Consider the following 22,408-nt stretch of genomic DNA (forward strand, 5'->3'; position numbering starts at 1 on the left):
CAGAGGATAAATGTAACACCGTACTGATCCCATTGAGAAGCACTGTAGTACAGAACATGTAGAGGCCGATTAGCTTTTCATCAGTAATCTCTAAACAACCAACTTGACTAATTTGTTTTTAAAGAAAATCTTTACCTTTGTACCTTTTCTCTCTATATAGTTTTTTAAAACCTACACATTACACACATTTCAAAATTACACCCATGCCTTATTTGCATTTGTATTTTCATAATCAACTAAAAAATTTAGCCTTGGCCAACACTTAATGTTGCTAACAGAGAGGCAATCATTTATGTTTAGCTCTTCGCACATGTTTCTTTGGGACTGTTTGCAAACAAGTAACAAACATTACTTCAGTTGTTTCTAAAGATGAGACCTGCTTTACAAAAGGACTGAACAGACAGCTTCCCCAACAGCCATTACATTAAAGACTGCATCAAATCAACTTGGATTGTACTCTTCTTGAAGATACAGCTAACCCTGGGAGCACAGAAAAAAGGAAACCCTTGAAACGAGAAGCCTGAAGTAAAACAGATGGAGAGCAGAAAAGCAGAAACTGAAGCCCTCCCTGTCCCTGTGGTCTCTGCCAGTCTGCTATGAGAAATCTGGAATGAAAGAGGTAGAAATGTGGAAACTCTCTAATCTATTACTATGGTGCAGACGGAGCCCAGAATAAACGCTCAACAGCTGAAGACATTTTAAAAACAGGGCTCCAACTACCTTCTATGTGTGCAGTTCATTTCCTGCACAGATGAGAATACTCGTGCACTGCAACTACATAGCTTACAACTTTGGAGTTATAAAAATTCAGTCTTCAAAAATACCTTCTGAACCCTGCAGCTCAGTACTGGTTTTGCAAGGAATCGTTTCTGGGAATTTAAGATGCCAGCATAAGCAATGACACAGGGCTTCAACAGGAAGCCCTACATCCATAACAAAGATGCAGAATTAACAGGCTGTCGTATCGGTTCTTTACCAAAATTAATCAATTTTGTTTTGGCAAACTGCTTCTGTGTGGCGCCACAGGTTCGTGCCCTCACACCGATGCTAGCCGACTGTGACAGGGAATCCCCAGGCTGTAGCACACAACTGCCTGAGAGCCACTAACGTCCAGTGTGGGATTAGCTGGCCAGGGCTGTCCTTGCTCCAGGCAACACAGTGATCCCTGCCTTTTCCCGGGCATCTCAAGGCATTGACGTGCTTTCAGTGAGGCAGATGCCTCTCCTCCAATCAGTATGGAGGCTCCAGCACCAGGCTGAGCCTGAGACCTGTTAAAGGATGAGGGGATCAAAGGAGGCCAGATGGCCGGAGTCTGTCCGTTCTCCCTCCTTCCCCCGTGTGCGGTTACATAGTTGGCAGCCGTGAGATGACAGTGAAAAACAAAAGTCATTGGCAAATCAAGAGGATAAATAAAATAGAACTGGCACACAACTATATAAAACGATTTACTCAAATTCCAAAAAGTAAAACCACAGCTTTTTTAACTGCTGTCTTGAAAAAAAATGTCCTGCTGTTCTCTTAACTACGTAAGTGGTTTTGCGTAACGCAAGCATAAATCTTTCACACAGAACACAATATCTAAGCCATTATTACAAAGCTAGTGACTCGAGTTCTAAACTGGCTTTTCAGGTTTTTCTGTTGTGACACCAAGGAGACATTCTCTTTCTAACACACCATTCTGTAATAATTCTGCATAAACAAATTGGCCTTTCATGGATGTCAACAGGAGTCTGCATATACAATCAACTCTTTCATCACTAGAGGGCCATAAAATTGAAATGCCCGAACATTGAAAGACCTATAAAACGTAAAAATACATAAAAACATTATGCTTTTAAATGAGAAAACATTTTAAGCTACTAGCCAAAATGTCCTAGGGTTAATCATAATTTTAGCAACAACTGAGCAATCAAAAAAAGATTAAATGTAATATCAGATTCAGATGATCCTCCTCGCATCATGGTGCATGTGACATTCAGCACGTCATGAATCTGTAAGGTTTTAGTCATATTACATTTAACAATGATATAAAGAACGGCACAATTCAATTACTGTAATAGGTTATTATAATCCCAAAACATCCTATCAAAGATGCCTGTCTACAGAGAACACAGACAAATCCTCTAGCTTTATTCCATTCTTATTTTCTTAGTTAAGAATTCTTAATGCCTGGTACTTAAAAAAAGTAATTTAATACTGCTCCAAACAGAAAAGTTTGATCTCTCAGACAAAAAAACAGACATTCCAGGAATAAGTGGAACATGCTGTGCTACACTTGATGACAAACACCTTCAACCATACTACTCACTTACAAGCAAAAGACAGAAGAGACAGAGAGGCCTTCCACTTGTTTTATATTAATGATTAAAAGGCATCTGTCTGTCTACTAAGTGAAGGCCAGATAAAGTGCCCATAAACATTCAGATTTCAAGGCAAGCATAAACAGTATGGGAACACACCCTGTGTTGAACAATACAAAATCATTTTCTATGATGCAATATTCACACGACACACACCATGCTCAGCTTGTCTACACAACTTGGTCTTCAGTTGAAAAGGTATTCAAAACGGCAACAAATGTAGAATTTCATTTTTACCCTTCTCCTTTCTTTCTGAAACTTCTAAAGAGGGACATTTTATAAACATACTGGAGAGAGTGGGTTTTTATTTTTATTCGCACACCAGCACACTAGGCAAGATCCAATTATTTCACTTCTCAACAAAGAGCCACCAACTATCATCTGCTTATAAGTTACAGGGAGAGGCACATTTTTAAAAGCGTCTTTAGAAATCTCCAACGCTTAGAGCATTTCAATGCTTAAACATAAGAAAGAAATTTGCTTTCTTCCCAACTGTCATTAAAGTTACTGAAATTGAAAAAAAAAATTGTTACTAAAGAAACTGCTGGCTTCTATGGCTCCTGTGTTCATGGCCTGCTGGCCCACTTATCATCCTCCTCAGGGGAGAGGAAGGCTGCAGCAGCAGCACAGGCTACACATCTCAAAACAAAACCTAGGAAATCCTCCAGGACAACTAATACTGACTGAACAGATCTTGGTGTTTTGGCAGCCATTTAAAGAATAGTGACCAGATCCATTCTGTGGCTTGAGGGAATATCCTACACTGACAGGCTGAAAGAACAGAACCTTTTTTATAAATTTTCAACAGAGAAGGTTACGAGGGGAGCTGATCCAACTTTTCAAAATCTTCAAAGGCTTTGACCATGTCAGCCCAGAAGACTTTTTCAGAACAAACAGGGAAATATGAACCAGAGGACACAAGTGGAAAATATTTGGCAGCGCATTTAAAACTGAGAACAGGAGGCACTTCTATGCTCAAAGGGCTGTGGGAGTCTGGAACAAGTTATCCAGCCCCCTTTCTTGAAAATGATACCCTAACTTCTTTCAAGAGACAGCTGGATCAGATCCTTGATCAATTAACAACCAAACAGGCTGATAGGGACTCCTCTTGTTTGTATCTGTTATTATGAGCTAACACGCCAACAACAACCACCAGGAAAACAAAAATCAACAGGAGTTAACTGACAGGAAACAAGCACCTCAGGGGAAAGGGAACTGGTCAAATAAACTGAAAGGGGTCGTATTTCAAACCAACATCAGCTGGCCACTCCACAAATGGACTGACAACATGTTCCCAACATGCAGTAGAGACCAGTTCCAATTTTCTCACAGAGAATTTTCAAGCTGGGATGAGTCACAAGTCAAAACAAGAGCACCCCAGCTACTGTGTCCAACCCAAGCCTGAAATAAGTCTTAACAACGTACTTATACATATCAGTTCTGATTTCTTGCTACTAACGGTTTCTTCCAGGATTAATTGAACCTAATATTACTGCTTAGGCCACTTAAAATAAATCCATAATGCATGTTTTGCCTCCTTTCTATTTGTAGTCACTAAGGAAGTCACTATTTGTGAATGAACTACGCCCAGAACCTGCTCATCTTATCTCTTCAAGCAGATTTTGTAGTACTGAAGAAAGAAGGGTGTGAAAACTCAATGCAAAAGGTGTTAACTGAAGCTGTTATTTCTGCTTAGAGAATATGTGGATTCTATATAGAGAATAATTCTTCCTTAAGTTTTGTATTACACAAAGAGTGACTCAGTAAAAACAGGAGTGTAAAAAACAGGATAGCAAGTGCTGACATTAATGGTCACTGATAAGCCAGGGATGTCATGTTAAAATGACAGAAAATGCAACCTTTTTAAAACATTCTTTACGCTAGAGAACGAAACAAAAATAAACCATTTAGCTTAACTTAACCAAAACATTAATATATATATATGTAATATAACCAAGGTTAGCACAGATGTATATATACTAGCTCTATTATTCTTTATATTGCATGATTAGAGTTGAATTGAGCAAATGTCTAGTAAACCATTTTGAGATTCTGAACAAAATGACACCAAATTCCCAGAACCAGAACTAAAATCGTCAGAGAAACATTTGTTGAATACATAAAAGGACATAAAACATCTGTTCCACAAACGTACATCTGAAAACCTATAGACATGCTTCTATAGTTAAACCACCTTGTGTATGCTACTTAGGAAAAGAGATGAAAAAATGCCCTTAACTAAGCCCAGTCGTACTGCTGTTAGTGGCCATAATGGTTGTAACATGAAGAGTAAATATACCAACATTAACGCAGTTACTCAGGTTGAGACATTTTCATTTTCAAGTTTCAAGAAGAGTCCCTCTTCAAACGTCTGAACCACATGCACGTGCCTGCTATTTCTGCTCCATGATGATGACAACACTCAAAAAATAAATGCACCCTGCTTGTATTTCCAGATAAGAAATTTACCAATGCGCAGTTGAAAAAATAAACATTTTAATTTTAGGGTCATATGTGGTACTTACCTTCACCATTAATGTTGAAAGCAGTTTTGAAGCATTTTTACAACACAACGAAAGTGTAAAAGTTTGCTCCATAGTTATTTATATGCCCAGAACTTGTCACCCGATGACAAGACAGAGTTCTAATGTGCGTTTCAGCAGTTAATAAATGTTACACAGACAATTGTGAACTTTCAAAAACTTTTAAAAATTATAGTTAAAAACTACATGTAGAAAGAACAAGAGCCTGTAGGGTCTGTCAAAAAAGTACACAACTTCACAAAATCATTAGAATAAAATGTCAAAATAAAGCTAAGTGGGCCAAAGATACAAACAGAAGTGTTATAATTGACTTTCAAAACTATGGCACATAAATGGCCTAAGGTAAATTATTTTTGCATACTGCACAGCTATCCATTTCAAGAGCTATGTAAGAAAGCATTTTCTGAATCAACCACAGAAGATACAGTAAACTCTCATGTTGAATGAGTGAGCTATCACTTGCTATTCAGACAGAGAAAATTAAAAAATAAAACTATCAGATCAGCTCTAGAGACTTAATTTTATAGACCAGCTAGAGTGTACTCGGGTTGCTATTGTTGTTTTTAACGTTACTAACTGAAGCAATGAACCAAAATCAATTATCTAGTTCATGTGCGATTATTTAAATGACCACTCGGCACATCTCTACTTCAGAGTAACGCTTCATAGAGAATAAATATGATGAGTGCTTTGTTTATGCAATGCACACTAGGTAACATAAAAAAACGTGCTGATGAGCTTCGCCTCAAAATATCAATAATTGAAGCAGGAGTATCTTTTAAATGGAAAGTTGGAAATTGAGCTCACACCTGAAGAAGGCTCCACGGCCGAAACATTGCGTTTTCTTTCTTCTCTTTTCAGCAAGGAATAAACCGAACACTGATGGTAAGCTGTTTTCCTAGGCTGTCAGCTTCAGTTGAATTTCACACGCAAAAAAATATTTCTTGCACAAACCAGAAGTCAAGCACCCACAGCACCAGACTATTTAAAGGTCTTAACTTTTTTGCCCTTGTCACTGAAAGGGATTTGGAGATGACAACAAAACTAGCCAGCAGTTCTCTTTTCACAGCTTATGACTCCCAGCAGAACACCAAAGGCTTGAGTTACATGGATATAAGTATGGAAGGACTGAAAACATTCAAGATGCTCAATTCTAAACTTTATACTTGTGCAGGTTATTAAAGTTTTACAAATAAAGCTCCCAAATGCAGGCTGGGACCTACACTGACATGTGGCCTGTGTATTTTTCTCCAACAGGCTCCACACCCTGAGAAGACAGCATGCCATTCATAGCACAGAATAAAGCCCTCCACAGTAGGCCTCTTTTTCCAGAACAGGCCTGTGCCGTGCAGCTACAATTTACTGATGCAGTGTAGCACTCTGCAACCTTGCGAGTGATTACTCCCTATATTAAAAACATTAGCCTTGCAGAGGACGTTTTGCTTACTTCCAAAAGGAAAGCAGACTTCTAAATGGGACTGTGTAGTACTGCACTGTATGATTGCAATACAAGTAAAAAATAAATTTACCTAAAATAACACCACTGTTGTTTTTACTGGAGGTAAATTTTGCAACTTCATTAACATACAGTGCAAGGTTCACACCAAGTTGTAAGGCTGTAAATGAATATTATTTCAGTCAAATTCTCACAAGGTACCCAAACTTACCTGGTTTGTTGCCTTTAAGCTCATTTATTCTAAAAGCAGGTGAGGTAAAACAAACATAGTATCAACATTCATCCACAGAGACATGACATAACAGACAAAAAAGTGGCTCTTCTAGGAAGCTAGATTACTGACCTCCAGCTAGTCAGCAGTCAGTCAATTGGTTTCAAGTGCTCATAATTATGGAACCTTAAACGTTTACTAGAACACATATGGCATTCTTCACAGTCTATTGAGCCCATCATCATTTGACAGTTTATAAAGCAAACTATAGAAGATGTGACAAGAGACCAGTGTATTTAAAGGACTAGATACACTAACATTACTCTTGTGATCTGTGTGTTATTTTCACATCCCTGAACCACTTCATCTATTTAAATAAAAACAACATTCAAACATCATTAAATCTAAATGGACTCAGAGCAAATCTTATTGGACAGAAGATAAACAAATTAAATGTTAATTGCATGTGCAACTTTAAATCAACCAAAATCAACTTTTGGAAATGTTATTTGTACATACATAACAGAAGCGCACACTCACACAAGGGACAATTTTTCAATAGGGTATTTAATGTACCAGTATGTCTTTGGACTGTGGGAGGAAACAGAGGCAACCAGAGAGAATCCACAAAACTGGGGAGAACATGCAAACTCCACACAGACAACACACTACATAAACCTTACTAAAAAGTTACTGAACAGCAAATTCTTTGGAACCAAATCACTCCCTTCAGAAGATTTGATGTAGGATTTCTCCCAGGCTTGCAACTTACTTCCACTTGAGCATTCACAATGTGTTAGTTACAGTTAAGTAACAGACTGTTACTGTTAAGTAACAGACTCATAGTAAAATAGGGACCCAAATTAATGACAAATGTTCGCTTCCTATAGGACTGCTTTCCATCTCTGCTCCTGGGGTGTCACTGATTGATTTTTTTTTACTAATGCTATATTTGCTTTCAGCTGTTAAAACAATGAACGGTATTTGTAAATTGCACCGATCCTCAAACAGATTTCTGAGTTTCCCAGCTTGCTTCATGCTGACATGTTATCAATCGGAGCCCTACAGATGAGGGGAAAAAAGCAATTGGGGGAGTGCCTGATACATTGTCATCACCACTTGTGCCTGTTCATCATAAGAAAATCACCTATTAATAGCTGCTACTTAGGAATAACAGTTGGCTAGGTCAGGAGAGACTAAGAGACACTTGCAGTAGGGAATTTTTCTAATGCAGGACACACCGTGGAAACAGTTGAACCAAAAAAAGCTGATCACTTTAAGGTACCAATTAGAACTATTGATAAATTAGCAGACACAGTATTGCAGGACAAAGGTTTGGTAACCACTGGTTCATAGCTCCCAACTATTCACCTAGCTCCAGAACAGAATGAAGAGTTATATTTGGCATACAGATCCATATGTACACCAAATATATATATAATTTTTATTCACATTGAGTGAATAATGATTATCTGACTGCTTATCATGAAATATATTCCTATGTTGGGTCTGTACGTTTTGAACTGCAGTCACAAAACATGTTACCAAAAAAAAGTATATATAGTATATATATGTATATTGAGCACTTGGGTTTATAAAGGTTTCATAGTGGGTCATCAGCATACATTTCTGACTACATTACAACATATACAGCACGGCTTGAGACTGCCAGTTCCAAACCATGACTTTGCACATGCAGTACACGATTGGCTGAGTTTTGCCATAATGCAGCGAAGTCATAGATTGGAACTGACATTCTGGCTGAGTCCACAGTTAACATACCCCAACCCCAGCTTTATTATTTGTAATTATACTTTCTTTAGTCATAGGAGAAAGCAGCAGAACAAAGTGACAGTGGCAACACAGAAGAGAGAGCTTAATTTAAGAGATATTTAAAGTTACCCAATGTTCTGAAGTTGGTCTTTTACCATAACTTCAATATTTATGCTTTTACTGTTGAACTTTGATATCAAATACACCATAGAAGGGGTTGAGTGTTATTAAATCAATTGCAGGACGAAGCATTTGAATCCATGACTAAAGAAACATTCTGTTTCTGTGTAAAATACTAGCAGCTGAAAATGTGGAAATAGGCAGAATGCTGAAAGACTGTTGACTACATTATGATTTAGCTAGTGCTTTTAAAGCGCTTTTTAATCATTGAACTGCAGAATACCCATCATAGATCTCCACCTGTATACGTTCACAAAACTGTTCAATAAGGTGACTTTACAATGTGGCCAATATTAATATATTTCATGTAATAAAGACGGGGAGTACAGCTAGCCAGTGTAACAAAGAAAACTCCCTATGTACAAATTTACCATTAAACAGTAATGCATTTGACCATTACCTTAAGGAACATCATAGAGTTGTTTCAAATGTTTAAGATATTGGTCGTTCAGACTTCATAGGCAATGCCAGATGTGACTGAGCTTCAACAGGATCCCGTGTAAGTCTGTTTATTAATTAATGGGATTTTTACACAAACCATAACATGCTTACATACATGTAACAAAACCCTCAGTAAGAAAGGAGTGCTGTCCCAGGTGATAACACATTTTACCAAATTTGCATGGCAAGTATGTCCAGTCCTTTTAATTGGCAAGAAATCTCCTAAACCTATCAAGGGTTCAGTTGGAGTGATGTAACTCCTTTCTGCTGCGAGGAATAGTTTTCTAATCACCAAAACTTATAGGCAGTGAGAGGAAAGTTAAAAATCCGTCAGACCCTCCCATTCACTTTTTTTGTACAAAATTGCCATGTTTAGCTAATTATCTGTGAAACCAAAGTGCAAACAGACTGAGGTATGGTCAACAGAAAATTCTGGTGAAACTGGCAAGTTAATATTTGCTATTAGTACTAGTGTTCCATTGTCAGGTGACTGCGAAGCTGGAAATCAGGTACTACCCTTCCTAATTTTGTCATTGGCAAACTTTATTGCAATTAAGGTCATGCACACCTCATGTCTTCTGGACACCAATGTGATTTAGGTCTGCTGCTAGATATGGAAGCCAGAAAAGGTCTGTGACTGTCTCACATGCAGGGGACAATCCAGGGACACTAACCCAGAAAGCATGTCTCCGGACTGTGGGAAGAGCATGCAAACTCCACCAGCTCCAAAGCAACAGCACTAGCAGAACCGCACCATGTCCCTGACTGCAATTTAGTTTATATACAAGTTCCAGAGTTGTGTGTTTTTTTAATATGCTAGTAAACAATTACATTGAAAAGGGCATAGGAAAATGGTTGCTTCAGACAGTCCCTTTATTCTGTGGCTTGATATACTGAACTTACAATAAATTAGCCTGGAAACATTAAAGCACACTCTAAAACTTCACTCTGCAAGCTATAAAGATGGATAAACCAAGCGGACTGTGGATATTTAATGTGATAAGATATTCTATAAAGCACTTTCACAACATAAACTATGAGTGATGTAAATTACTAAACTGTTCATGCTTTAAAAAGCTGTAGAATAAACAAAATCTCAGAGATCAGGAAATGTTAAAGAGATCTACATGAAATGTACACAGAGTTTAAACAGCAATTTAATGCTGCATGTGCAGTGGTTGAGCATAAAACTAAATGCATTTAGCATCCTAGATACTGAGATAAATAGATTTATGACAGATGCAGTTTAGAGGATCTGAACCCCCACTGTACGAACAACAGAGCAGTTACTTTACATACCACTGCATGCAGATCTCTTGACTCCAAAAAAGGAATGCTCCCTAATGTTATTAACCTTCTTTGTGGCACAGTCAATACATCAAAGTCAGGACTAACAGGCACTTACAAGCACCCATAATAACATCATCGCCTCAGGCCATTCATTACAGAAAAATCCAGCCAATTACATTGCCTAAGAGTGGCAAAAACATGACTCTTATCATAAGCGATCCTGGCTCTCTCAGAGGGATGCTTGACTTTTATGCTTGAATTACTGGGCCTCTTATCATGTGGAAAGATTCAGCATGCGATCCTAAATTGTCAGAAAGAGTTAACGATTAACCTATACAGACTTTATTCTAGAAGAAAACCAGCTACTATACTTAATTCAAAGATCAACCCTATCAGTCAACTTTTTGCTGTAACAATTTAAAAAGTCAACATGCTTTACTCTTCTTTTGCACATCCATTGTTCCCTTTAACACATCAAGACTGGCCTCCAAACTTAAAATATAAATAAGGCAGACATACTGGCTTTCGTATTATGTTTCAGGCACAGTAAACTGGGCAACTCACCTTTTTATTTCACAATTAAAGGAAATATCTTTTTGAAGTGTGAAAAAATCTGATAGGAATGGAGACATGCAATTTTTAAAAAAAAGAAAAACTACTTTAAACAATATAAGGGGTCTGTGTGCAAGGCTGAGATCAATAAGAAAGGAAGCTCATTCCCATTAACGTCACCGAAAACAATTTCAGTACATGGTATGCAAGAACAAGTCTTTGGTTGTTGTATGGGCATGAACAGTTTTTAAAATACACATTCGTGAAAGAACCAATTACTGTAAAAAGCAAATGTCAAACATTCTGCTCACCCTCTTGCATTTCAAGCAGGTAAAAGCTAGCTAAATCTCTTATATATCATATGGAAAACTTGAGAGGGAAAATCCTTTGGCTCTGAAAACTGAACCATTTCAAATGATTCACAAGAACACTCCAGGCAATGGAAAAACTTTAGCATTAAAAAAGGCCTTTAAAGATTCATCTGGAATAACAAGCACTCCTCTGTTTTCTGGGTCGATCAAAACAATATTTTCTTAACCATTTCAAAGCACCACATCCAACATCTATCATGTTTATAAACAGTTCATAACTGCATAGAAAATTATATTTTTAAAGTAATAAAACACAACTTCAATAATCATTGGGTTCTCTAGTATGTATTGGCTTGTTCACAATTCAGACAGTCTCATTTCTGCAAATGTACTTTTTGTTTCTCTGTGAAAAAGTTTGCTAATTAAAGAATTTAAAGTTACATTTTCACATACCATAAATACAACCAGACAACACAGACTTAAGCAATAGATAATTGCAAAAATACATTTCCATCTTCATTTTGTGGCAAAAAGACCACCACATATGCAAAACTAACCAATGAAGACCTGACACCAACAGCTCTAAATGCTGGAGAAGTCAGCTCCTTACATAACATGTTTTATGTATATAAAAATTAAAAAAAAATTATACTCCATGAGATGGAGTGTTGAACACATCAAAACGTCTAGTAAATTATATTGTTCAAAATAAAAGAGCAGGAGAGCTAGCAGACAAAACTATCAACAAGGTCTTAAAACTGTCTCGCCTTACTAAGTGGAATTAAGCAGAGCAGGAACAGCTATGTTATCTGGGAAATGCGGATGACTGGTTATAACCAAGGGCAAAAAAAGCATTTGCAACTGTTCTGTAATGAAGAATGTGTGGATATCTCTTGACCCCTGAGGAAATCTCCACCCATCTTTTAGCGTTGCTCCAGCCTGCTTGCGTGTTGTTTATCACTACAGTGATGAAAACGGGCTACACCATGCCTTGGCTAAGCTGGAAATCATTATGCATTATGCCTTGCTAAAAATACTGTGATTAAAATATACTGGCCATACAATTCTGCAAGGGCACTCAATACTCGGAGCATGCCCAGCAACACAGCAATGACAGTTTAAACCCACAAATAGATTCAAATTGCTGAGCACAGCAGTGGAACACAGACTGATTTAAGGGGAATAAAATTTAAGTCATTTTAGATTTCCCAAAATATGTTAATTTATTCTAAGTTTAAAACACAGGATATTCTGACTGGTGAAAAGAATAAAGCAATCCTTAGGTTGTCTAACCATTTCATTTATTCCAACACTAACAAGAGAAAAAAGGACAAAGTCTTAAGGAAGGATTGCATTCCACTCCTGTTTCTAAAGATCCTGTCCACTACTGTCTATACTGTCCTTTTTCAAAGGACTCGGAAGCATTCTGTTGAAAAATGTCAACAACTCAGCAGTGTTCCCAAACATCTTTCCTTATTCTTTTCCAAAGTTCCTATAAACCTTTGCAGTTCCTTGTAGTTTGGGTCTCAGACCAGAGCTTTGCGTGATAGTAATTGACAAGCATTTCTGCTTAGAATGAGCTTCCCTGATTCTATGTAACTTAATCTCTTCACTGATTCTGAATCTAATCTCTAACTTTATTGCTTCATTCTGGAAAGTTACAGAAAACTCCCCACTGTGTTACATGTGGTGATGTGGCTGAACAGAACACAATACAATATTTCAGTCACTCTGTAGCTGTTAAGTTCAAGACTGACTGATGAGACCTCTTTGGTTTTATATTCAAGCACCTTTTTATAAAAATGTCTTTTCATCTCCTGAAACAAAGTTAATTATACTCCCTGCTGAAAAAAGGTTAATTATTTTAAAAACCAAATACCATGTGTATCACTAACCACCCTTCAAAATATATACTATACTGTCCACTCAAGGCTGTTATCCAGAGTCTGAACATACACATTTTAGAAATATAAAACAGCAAAATCTTGATGGGGTTTCATATACTTTGTCCTGTACCACTCAGCTCTAGTTCCGTTTCTTTTTAAGTGAGCATGTGTTTATGACAGCCTGCTGAAGCCAGTATACACTAACACAACAACAGTGTTCTTCTATTTTAAATCTCACCAACAACAAGGTGTGACGATTAAGAAATAAAACAGAAAAATCAGACAGCATTGTATGCGCATATGAAATTTGGGGAAAAAAGTTTTTAGGCATTAAAAATGCATAAAATGCTACAAAAATCAAACTGCGAGAGAATTATCCTTAATGAAATCTGGTACTGGTACTGATTTGAGGATTTCACAGACTTTTGATTTAGAAACTGTCCATATACAAGATATATAAGATTTGTCCATGTGCTCAGACTACAAAAACTATAAATCTTATCAAGAAGTGTGTAAGTCAGCCACATAGGAATGCTCCTCTCCTTGACACAGCCATCCAGAAGAAACAGCACAGACTCAGTAGCCTTACTCTCAAGGATGAAGAAGCTGAAAATAGCCATGTCACCACATTGTGAAAGAACTACAACCAATGGGAATCAACTGATCAAAGACAACGATGTCACCATTGCTGTTCTATAGTTCACGCACCTCAGTATTTCTACACCTGCTATTCCAAGATAGCTTGATAGTGTTCAGTCAGGTCTGTAGGACAGTGCAATAATGCAACTACCTTGTGGACCTGCCAGAATTGGTGTTTGAGTGTACACATGCAAGTTCAAATCATGAAGCACTTGCAAAAAAATGCTTCACTAAGGCCGATGTCAGATTAATCATTTACACAAACCAATAGCACTGTGGTGTATGGTCAATTTCTATATATCAAACTTTAGCATGAATGTGCATGTCCAATGCGGCAGCATTCACACCACTGCTTCTCTGGTGAAGGGTTATTCCACCACAGGATGTGCACGTTGATTTCTCAGTTAAGGTACAGCGAGTTTAAAAAATCAGTTCCTGTAAATGACCAAACTGCACGGCAAAAGAGCCATGTTGCCAGTTTTAGGACTGAAAAACACGAGCTTGTTTTACAGCCGGATCTAACCAGTGACGGCCCAGCCTGAAAGGAGTACCAGGAGATTGCTTGTATGTTACAAATAAAAATAAGAGTCCATACTTCTATTCAAATACAAAAAAGACTAATAAACACAGGGCGATGCTAATGTTGTGAAGTACAAAGTGGGCGAGACTTTGTTTGATTAGAATGTAGAACAGTATGTTCAAGTAAAATGTAATCTATGCATTAGTGAAAAACCAGTATGCTGATATATGCTGTATAGAACTAGAGTTCCAAAAACATGCACAATGCCATTGGATTGTCTGCTACTGTGTCATAATTTTCACCTGTGTACCTAAGATATGGTGAATAAAATACTGACAATATCAGAATACCGAAAGTAGCAAACAAGAGTCATAAACTTGTCGGATCAAAGCCAGCAGCTGAGAAAGACTATTTTCAAAGTTAGAATTGGGAGGGACGAGGGTTGGAGTCAGCACCAGAGTTCAGGAACAGACTGTACATCTTTCCTTCCAAATTGCCTCTACCCTCTCTTTCCACTATTTAACAGCTGTTGGCAAACAAATGTTTTACTCCAAAACAGATCATTTTGTGTCTCAAACACGAGGCATGGAACTTTACTTTCAAGATCAAGATTTACCCATTTAGCTAACATACCCTTCTCCTCTATTTAAAGGACTGGTGTGCACAAAAATTATTTCCCTGAAATATCCAGGTGTGTCGCAGGGTTTTCCCCTCAACGGGTGCTTCTGGGGACACGGCCATGGCCTAAATATGCAACGCTTGTGTACAGTAAGCATGAACAACTTCTTAAGACCCCTGGGAAATGGATATAAAATGGTCACTCTTCTCAAAGAGAAGAAGTGTCTTTATACCATGTCTAAATTATTATTTTTTTACTGTTCAGTCAACAATAGGAGAGAGTACACCCACTATTGTCATAAGTAAAAGGATTGATTTGGAAAGGAATGTGTAACTCCTTTGTATACACCCTGTAATGTTGAATGTTAGGTTAATACAAGAAAAAAATCTCTCAAGTGTGGTGTCAGTAAAACACCATAGATTTAAATCACACTGAGATAACATTACAGTAATTCATACACTATTTTAATCCACATCACAACATTTAAGTCAAGAAAAAAAATTGATGCAGTTCTAGAAATATTTCCAAAAGGCATACATTTCTTAAACCAAGTGTAACAGACCTCATTTTAAACACTGACAAACTTAAATCATCTTTCCCAAAACCCCACAAATGTTCCAATTTTAATTTGAAAACTTCAGTTTTATGCCCCTTAGACATCTTGGTAGTACCCTCCAACACCAAAGAATGTCAACCCCAGCCCTCTTCCCCAGCTAGAAATGTAATCCATACAACCAAGCTGCAATCTAAATTATTTACAGGCCACAGAGCTGGCTACACACTGGGGGGCTACACAGTTTCACTCCACTGACAGCACGGGCCTGAAACATGTGCCAAATGCAGATGAAAATGCTGAATTGTAGAGAAATAACAGGACAAAACAAAAACGCACGTAAGCTAAATAGGAAAAGGGAATGACCTCCATTCACAGTAAACATGCAGTTTTGTGCTTGGGGAGTGCCAAACTTATTTCATTACTTGCTCATTATTACAGAGCATAACGGCTTTAAGACCTTAATTCTTTCAGCTTGATGTGGTGTGCAATGTGCTTCTGTAACCGAACACCCCAACACAGTACAGAAAACTAAGCCTACAAAAGAGGCAGTTCTCAGTAGTTCTACCCAGACGTGTTATTTAACTAATTAAGATGAACAGTGCAAGAGTTTTTTCAACTTACTGTCCACACAAATCCTGCAATTCAAAGCCTGCAGTGAATACCACTTGCTCCTCAGTAATAATAAACATCAAGAGCACAGGCCTCAAGTGGAACAAAAATGCATCTGTATTATGTCAGCTATCAAAAGGCGTCAGTATCTGTCTGGAAAGGTGTAAACTGCCCTTTTAAAACAAGGTGCTCATTCTGTATCTAGCTAGCTGGTAGCTAGATACAGACTGGCCAGAGACCGTTGCTTTTTGAGACTACAATGCAGCATCATGCTGAAGGTTGCAGTTTTAAGGACCTAGAATTGCTATCCTGGTTGAACATGAGTAATACAAGCAAGGCCATTAACTCTCATGCTCACCCAGCTTGAAACAGCCGAATTTCCTAATTTAAATGGCAGTCTTTTAAATTCATTTCCAATGAAGAATCTACATACTTTAGGAAAATTTCATAATGGCAGTTCATTTTGTTTTGAAAATCTATACAATTTCAGGATAACCTTTTTTAATTGAACAAAACAAAAATGTTACTGAAGTCCATCCATAATGCTATATGAATCTACATAGCCTTAACACAGGTCACTTGCACTGCCTTACTATAAAGTAAAAAATAGAATTTAATGAGCATCTTTATATTTCTAGTATAACCTAAGTATACGAGTCATAATTTAAAATCATTTGAGGGTTCCTGCCTTGATGTAACCAATGACTGTAAAATGGGACCCTGCGATTCAACAAAATATTCAGAAGTATTTTTCAAAATTACTCCAAGAAAAGAAAAATAATTTGAGTTAGTACAGCTACTGGGCCTAGAGACTCCCCCCTTGTAGGAATAAGGGGTACACAGGCCTGTGATGAATGTAAAGAAGTGTCCCAACGATTCCAACTTGTCACAAAAGTTCTACCACTATTTTGGAATGGTGATTCGTGAATCACAAGAGTCAAGATGGTCTTTAGTGCTGGGGGTATGTTGATAATTATCTTCCAACTCGAAGGGTATACAAATGTATAACGTACTGCATAATTTGTGGGAATACCAGTAAACAGCATGGTGATTGATCAGTCTGGCACAAACAAAATCAGATAGGAACAGTAGATCTGGGTTTCTAGAACAGAGCACATCAGCCAACAGCAATGTAAAAAGTAGTGACAATCTTTTAAACTCTCAGAAATCATTTTCCTGCATCTTACACCTCAATTTCACTAGAAAGCTTGTGTTCTAAAGATCAATAATCCTGGAATCTTTCAGTTTTAAGGTAAAGTTTAGGGGGATTTTAATTTACACATTTACTGAACTGGGCTGAAACACAATAAGGATGTTGAAAGCTTATCTTGCCATTGCTGTTTTTCTGTTCCAGTTCTCTTGCACCTCAAAGCTGAAGAGCTGAAACTCAAGCTACTGTTTTGTAAAACTCATCATCAACTAAGCTACATATAGAGGTATAATAATTAGACAGCTTTAAAAGTCACTTAGATTCTGATTAACACCTAAAATATAGCAAAATAAACAGAGCACTAAGGTACATCTACTAAACAGAAATAAAGGCAGGTTTAAAGTAACAAAGATTCCATAATATACAATTACATACCAAAGAACAGGACAGGCACAAAATATGAAAATATTCTTCTTTCTGAGCCCTTATTATATATGAGTTGGGAACCCCTTGCAGTGTCTGTCCTGTGGGGCAGCCCCAAGACGCTATACTGCAATTATTGAACTCAATAAAAACTGAATCTGCACGAGACGGTCTTCTGCTCTTCTGATGAAGAATTTCCCACAAATGCATAATCTACACTTCTCAACATTATTCTCACTAAGTCGAAGGAAAATATTTTGGGCTTTTTACAGCTCACATATTGCATTTTACCCGAGCATCATTTCCCAAAAAGTCTTTTTTTGGAGGAGGAAGCGGGGTAGGGTTGGAGAAGCCACAATAAAAATCGTCGTTGGCCCTGGAAAATGATCTGGTTTAAAATACAAGGCACAGCCCTGTTCAATAGTAGTAAAAGATGTGGCCAGATAATATACCCAAGGCCTAGCCTATGATTTTACATTTCCATATTGGATACTATTTTAGCAAGTTTGCGTTCAATGTGGTAGCAAAATGTTGGCTGTAGAGGGCAACACTTAAAAAAATTTCAACACATCTGTTCAAAATTAAGATCCAACCAGGGTTTTGTACAAAAGCTGCTGTTCCACCCACTTACTGGAAAACCCCAAGCTGAGACAATCAGCAGCCATCACCATTTCCAGTTTATAAGGGAACAGGAAGCCTGCAATTTAAGAACTACACACCAAAGTTATTTGGACAGAATTTTCTGCTCCTTACAATAATGGCTGGAACGCTAAAGGAAATCTTTGTCCAGTTTAAAAGATTTGATCCCAACCCTTAAAACAAGCTTAATACAAATACAGGCACACCTACTGATCAAACAAAAAATCTCTTACAGCAATATGAAATCATTAATATAATTATACAATAACACTCCACTACTGTAGCACACATTTACATACAACCTTGCAGCCAAGTACGTGACAGTGATTGGGATCCATTTACTTTAATCTCTGGCGGATCCATGCAGCTCAAGAATGAAGTGCAACTGTTCCTGTTTATGCTTCATACAGTATGGCTGTGCTTTCTCACTCTGTGCTAATGCAACACTTGTCTCCAACTAGAACACTGTCCCATCAAGGCCATCTGGCAGTTACTTTTCATTCAAATTCTGTTCTTCTCCACACTCTCCAACTCATTCCACAGAGATGCTAGAATATTTTTTGTTTCTTGTTTAAAGACAGAATCACCACCCTTTTGTTTGACAAAGGTTAGGCAACACCCTAACCTGACTTGGATTTATGCACTGCATTTACTGAAAATGATTAGTGGAATCAAGACTGGGCAGATTTTTATAGTGCAACAATTTTCAATAAGACATTTTTCATGTTTGAAATTGTACCACTGCTGATCTTTCTTCATTTTCTACTTAATGTTGCTTTCCAGTACTGGGATCAGAACCAGCATGTTTTTAATCAGGGGGTAAAAGGAGACATGTCAGATATGCATAGAAAAGAAGATTAGTTTTAGCATTCCTAACATCCTTTAAATTAGAGAAATACCTGGCTGTCTTGAGGAATAGATAATATGAATTTATAATCTAGGGTACCGATTATATTTGTCTTTGTTTATTCTTTGTTTGTATCCACAGTGGATAACAAATAAAACTGTGGTATTTCACAAGCAAATGAAAACTAAGCCTAGAGGAAATCTTAAACATCCATACTAGTTGATAAATAAACTTGCGATTAATAAACTGAATCGTTAAATTGCAGTTTCTTAAATTATTATACTATTTTGCCCCCAAAAAATCCTTACACTAAAACAATATCTCCCACCAACAATATCTTCTACTATGTAAATATCAAACCGAATGAGATTTGTCATGTGCTAAATCCTTGCTTATCTTGTTGAAAGTGTGCAAGAACTGTACTGAACAATGGACTACATGTTCCATGACCCTCAGCTATATGATAAATGACTGCCATTTTACCTGATTACCTTAAAGGTTGAACACCAAAAGTGTTACAAAACATTGCTAGTAACTTCTTGATCTAAGAATATCATCCAGACATTTTATAAAAGACTCCTGGGAATCCAAGAATCTACTTCAGCAATATGGCTGGGCAAATTGTTCCACACCCCTCATAACCCTTTGCATGAAGAAATAACTCCTTTTAAGTCCTGAATTCATGTTAACGTCATTCCCAAGTGTGTCCTGAAGTCCTTGTTTCACTGATCCTTAGCAGTGCTCAGGGCTGACCTCCTCAGGAAATCAAGTGCTTTTCTAAAATCCCCTTGTAGCCTTCTCAAGTGAACCATTTACAGGGACAAAATTGTGAATGGCATTATGATTTGTGTAATATGAAAACCGATGAATCAGAAATGTGTCAGCAAGTCTTTATGACGTCAGTCATACCTTTATGTGTCAGCAAGCCTTTATGACGTCACTAGGAATAGAGAGGCCACAGGCATGTGCCCACAAATTGTTAACCGGTCAACAAGGAGTAAAAGACCATTCACCCCTTCTGCCAGCCTTTTGACCACCTTGACTATAAACACTCCACTCTGAGGGCTGTCGCTCAGAAACCTGAAAACAATACTGCAGCCAGCGCAGAGCTGTATCAATTATTAACAGTCATGAATAAATCACTCACACGTGAACCATTTCCTAAAAGGTGAAGAAAACCACAATGTAACATTATACAGAAGAGCTCGGACAAACTTTTTTGTTGCTCACTTCCTTTTGCTTCCTTCCTGTTTTCTCTTGGGCCTCATGCATGAATGAGTAAAAGCTCTGGGTCTTTTTTTTTGAGTAAATCAGCAACTGCAATAACACACACAAGTGGGATGTTTTTTTTTAATTCTCCAAGGATTCTGGAATTTTCTTTTCGGTGCCAAAAAGCACTTAAAATTTCCACATGCATTAGAACCCTACTAGACAAATAAGATGTCAACAAAGGAAAAGACATCATTAGAATTTACCAGGCTAAATATAGGCTGACCATAAGTGACTCTACATTCTATAAAATTGGGAAGAAATGATGAACAATGCTAGAGGCGACCATTTTTAAGCACAATGCTGTCAAGAGAGCTCTATTTTTAATTTTTGACCATCCCATACAGTACATCCAGCAACAACCAGAACGCCACTTATTCACCGTCTTTAGGTTGCTGGACACTAACCATATGGACAACAGACAGAAGTCAGTCCATAAGAGCCAATACCACATGACTAAGTGACAAACTCTAGCTTTTTAAAATGATCTTTCCTGCATGTGATTTGTCTGCTTTTTTTGTGTATTTTCAATTTTGTAACCATGAAGAGTTTTATGAATATTAAAGAATTCACAACCTGTCAGTGCACAGACACATTGCTACATTTCTGTATATAGCATATAATATATATTGTAAATATTTCTTACAATCTTTGAAGTGCCACATTTTTTACAAACATTCGTTAATTCATTTATGCAAGTTGCTGAACTAAAACACTTCTGAAAGGGAACATGTTAGTTTATAGCTCATTCACAGTTTCAAAAGAAAAATAGTGGTTAGTGTCTTATCAATCATCCTGTACACTTGACTACGTAATACCTATGAAAAAACAAAATACCCTTTACTGCTAATTCTGTGCTTTCTGGACTTGAAACCACAGCACATTTAATTATACATGAAATATTTCAAGGACAGTCCTATTATTTTAAATAAAATGTTACCGAGATACAAAGTCATTCTTATATGGAATGGAATAAAAGCAATAAAAAGCTTCAATAATAATCAAATCAATGATGACATTTCAAAATACTTCCAGCGTAAAATCTTTGTAAATATGACATATGATGGGACTGAGACGTTTGGGATTTCTCCATAATCATTTTGGCACGGGTCAGTCACTTGACCAACAGAAAACACAAATACAAAATAACACACCTAGGTAATGAATAGCTAAAATATAAAAAGACAAAAGGTGTTTGCTAGACCTTCAGAAGTGCATGCAAATTCTTCAACCGGAACCTGATAACAGAGCTTTCCACTACATCATACAGCACATATTCCCCTCTGTAAAAGCAAACACGAAAAACAGCTGACATTGGAACATGCTGACCTTGAACAAGAAAATGACCCCACTAGCATTTAGTTCTGCCTTACTTCACTCCAACAGCCAGACAGCTTCACCATCTATAGTAGTCAACAAGCTCTGACCACCTCCCATTGGCTATTTTAAGCAAACCCCCAGTATGTTTGGGCAATGCACTAACCAGACAGGCAGCAGCAGCTCCGTATCATATTGTGTCATATAGACAGCAGGGGTATGCAGGGCCCTATGGAATGCTGGACATTTTCTTATGCAGCAACATCTTCCCTTCCCAGGGCTGACTTCCCAAATCTTTGCCTTGTGCATCACCGCTCAGGAAACAGGAAGATGTTTCTGGTTTACAGTCATTACATTTGGAAGCAGCATAGCTATTAAAGTAGGGGGAAAAAAAAAGAATAGTGGTTGTCTTTCTGGATGAAAAAAAGGCAACCGTAAATTCCTGCTGGTTTAGTTTCATCTACTGAGGAGGCATTAAAATAAACTACAGAAGCACAGGGTACAAGGCAGATAGGGCATGATAGCAGTTCATCGCAGGGCAAACACATGCACACCCGCCAGCATGTTTTTCAGGGAAAATGAAGAGGACATGTTAATCAAAGGCATAAATAAAAACATTTTGGCGCATGACTTCATTTTCTCCACATCTTCAGAAAATGACATACTGGAGATCTGTGGCATTTTAGGATTTGTATAAGTAAATGTTCCTTATGTCCTGTCCAAAAACAGAACAAAGCTCAGTGGAGAGTGTTAAACTCATAATTCTAGCTAAACGCTAAAAGTCACTTTCATGTTAATTACCAAAGAACATCTAGGC

The 22,408-nt window shown here is 37.5% G+C and overlaps 1 protein-coding gene across 2 annotated transcripts in view; it reads right to left on the minus strand.

The window, feature by feature from the left end:
- The window catches only part of LOC148819530 (homeodomain-interacting protein kinase 3-like), a 59,022-nt gene that overhangs the window by 19,689 nt on the left and 16,925 nt on the right, over positions 1–22,408 (minus strand). The window lies entirely within an intron of this gene.

Source organism: Atractosteus spatula, chromosome 16 (genome assembly GCF_055471065.1).
Source record: "Atractosteus spatula isolate fAtrSpa1 chromosome 16, fAtrSpa1.hap1, whole genome shotgun sequence".
NCBI lineage: Eukaryota > Metazoa > Chordata > Actinopteri > Semionotiformes > Lepisosteidae > Atractosteus > Atractosteus spatula.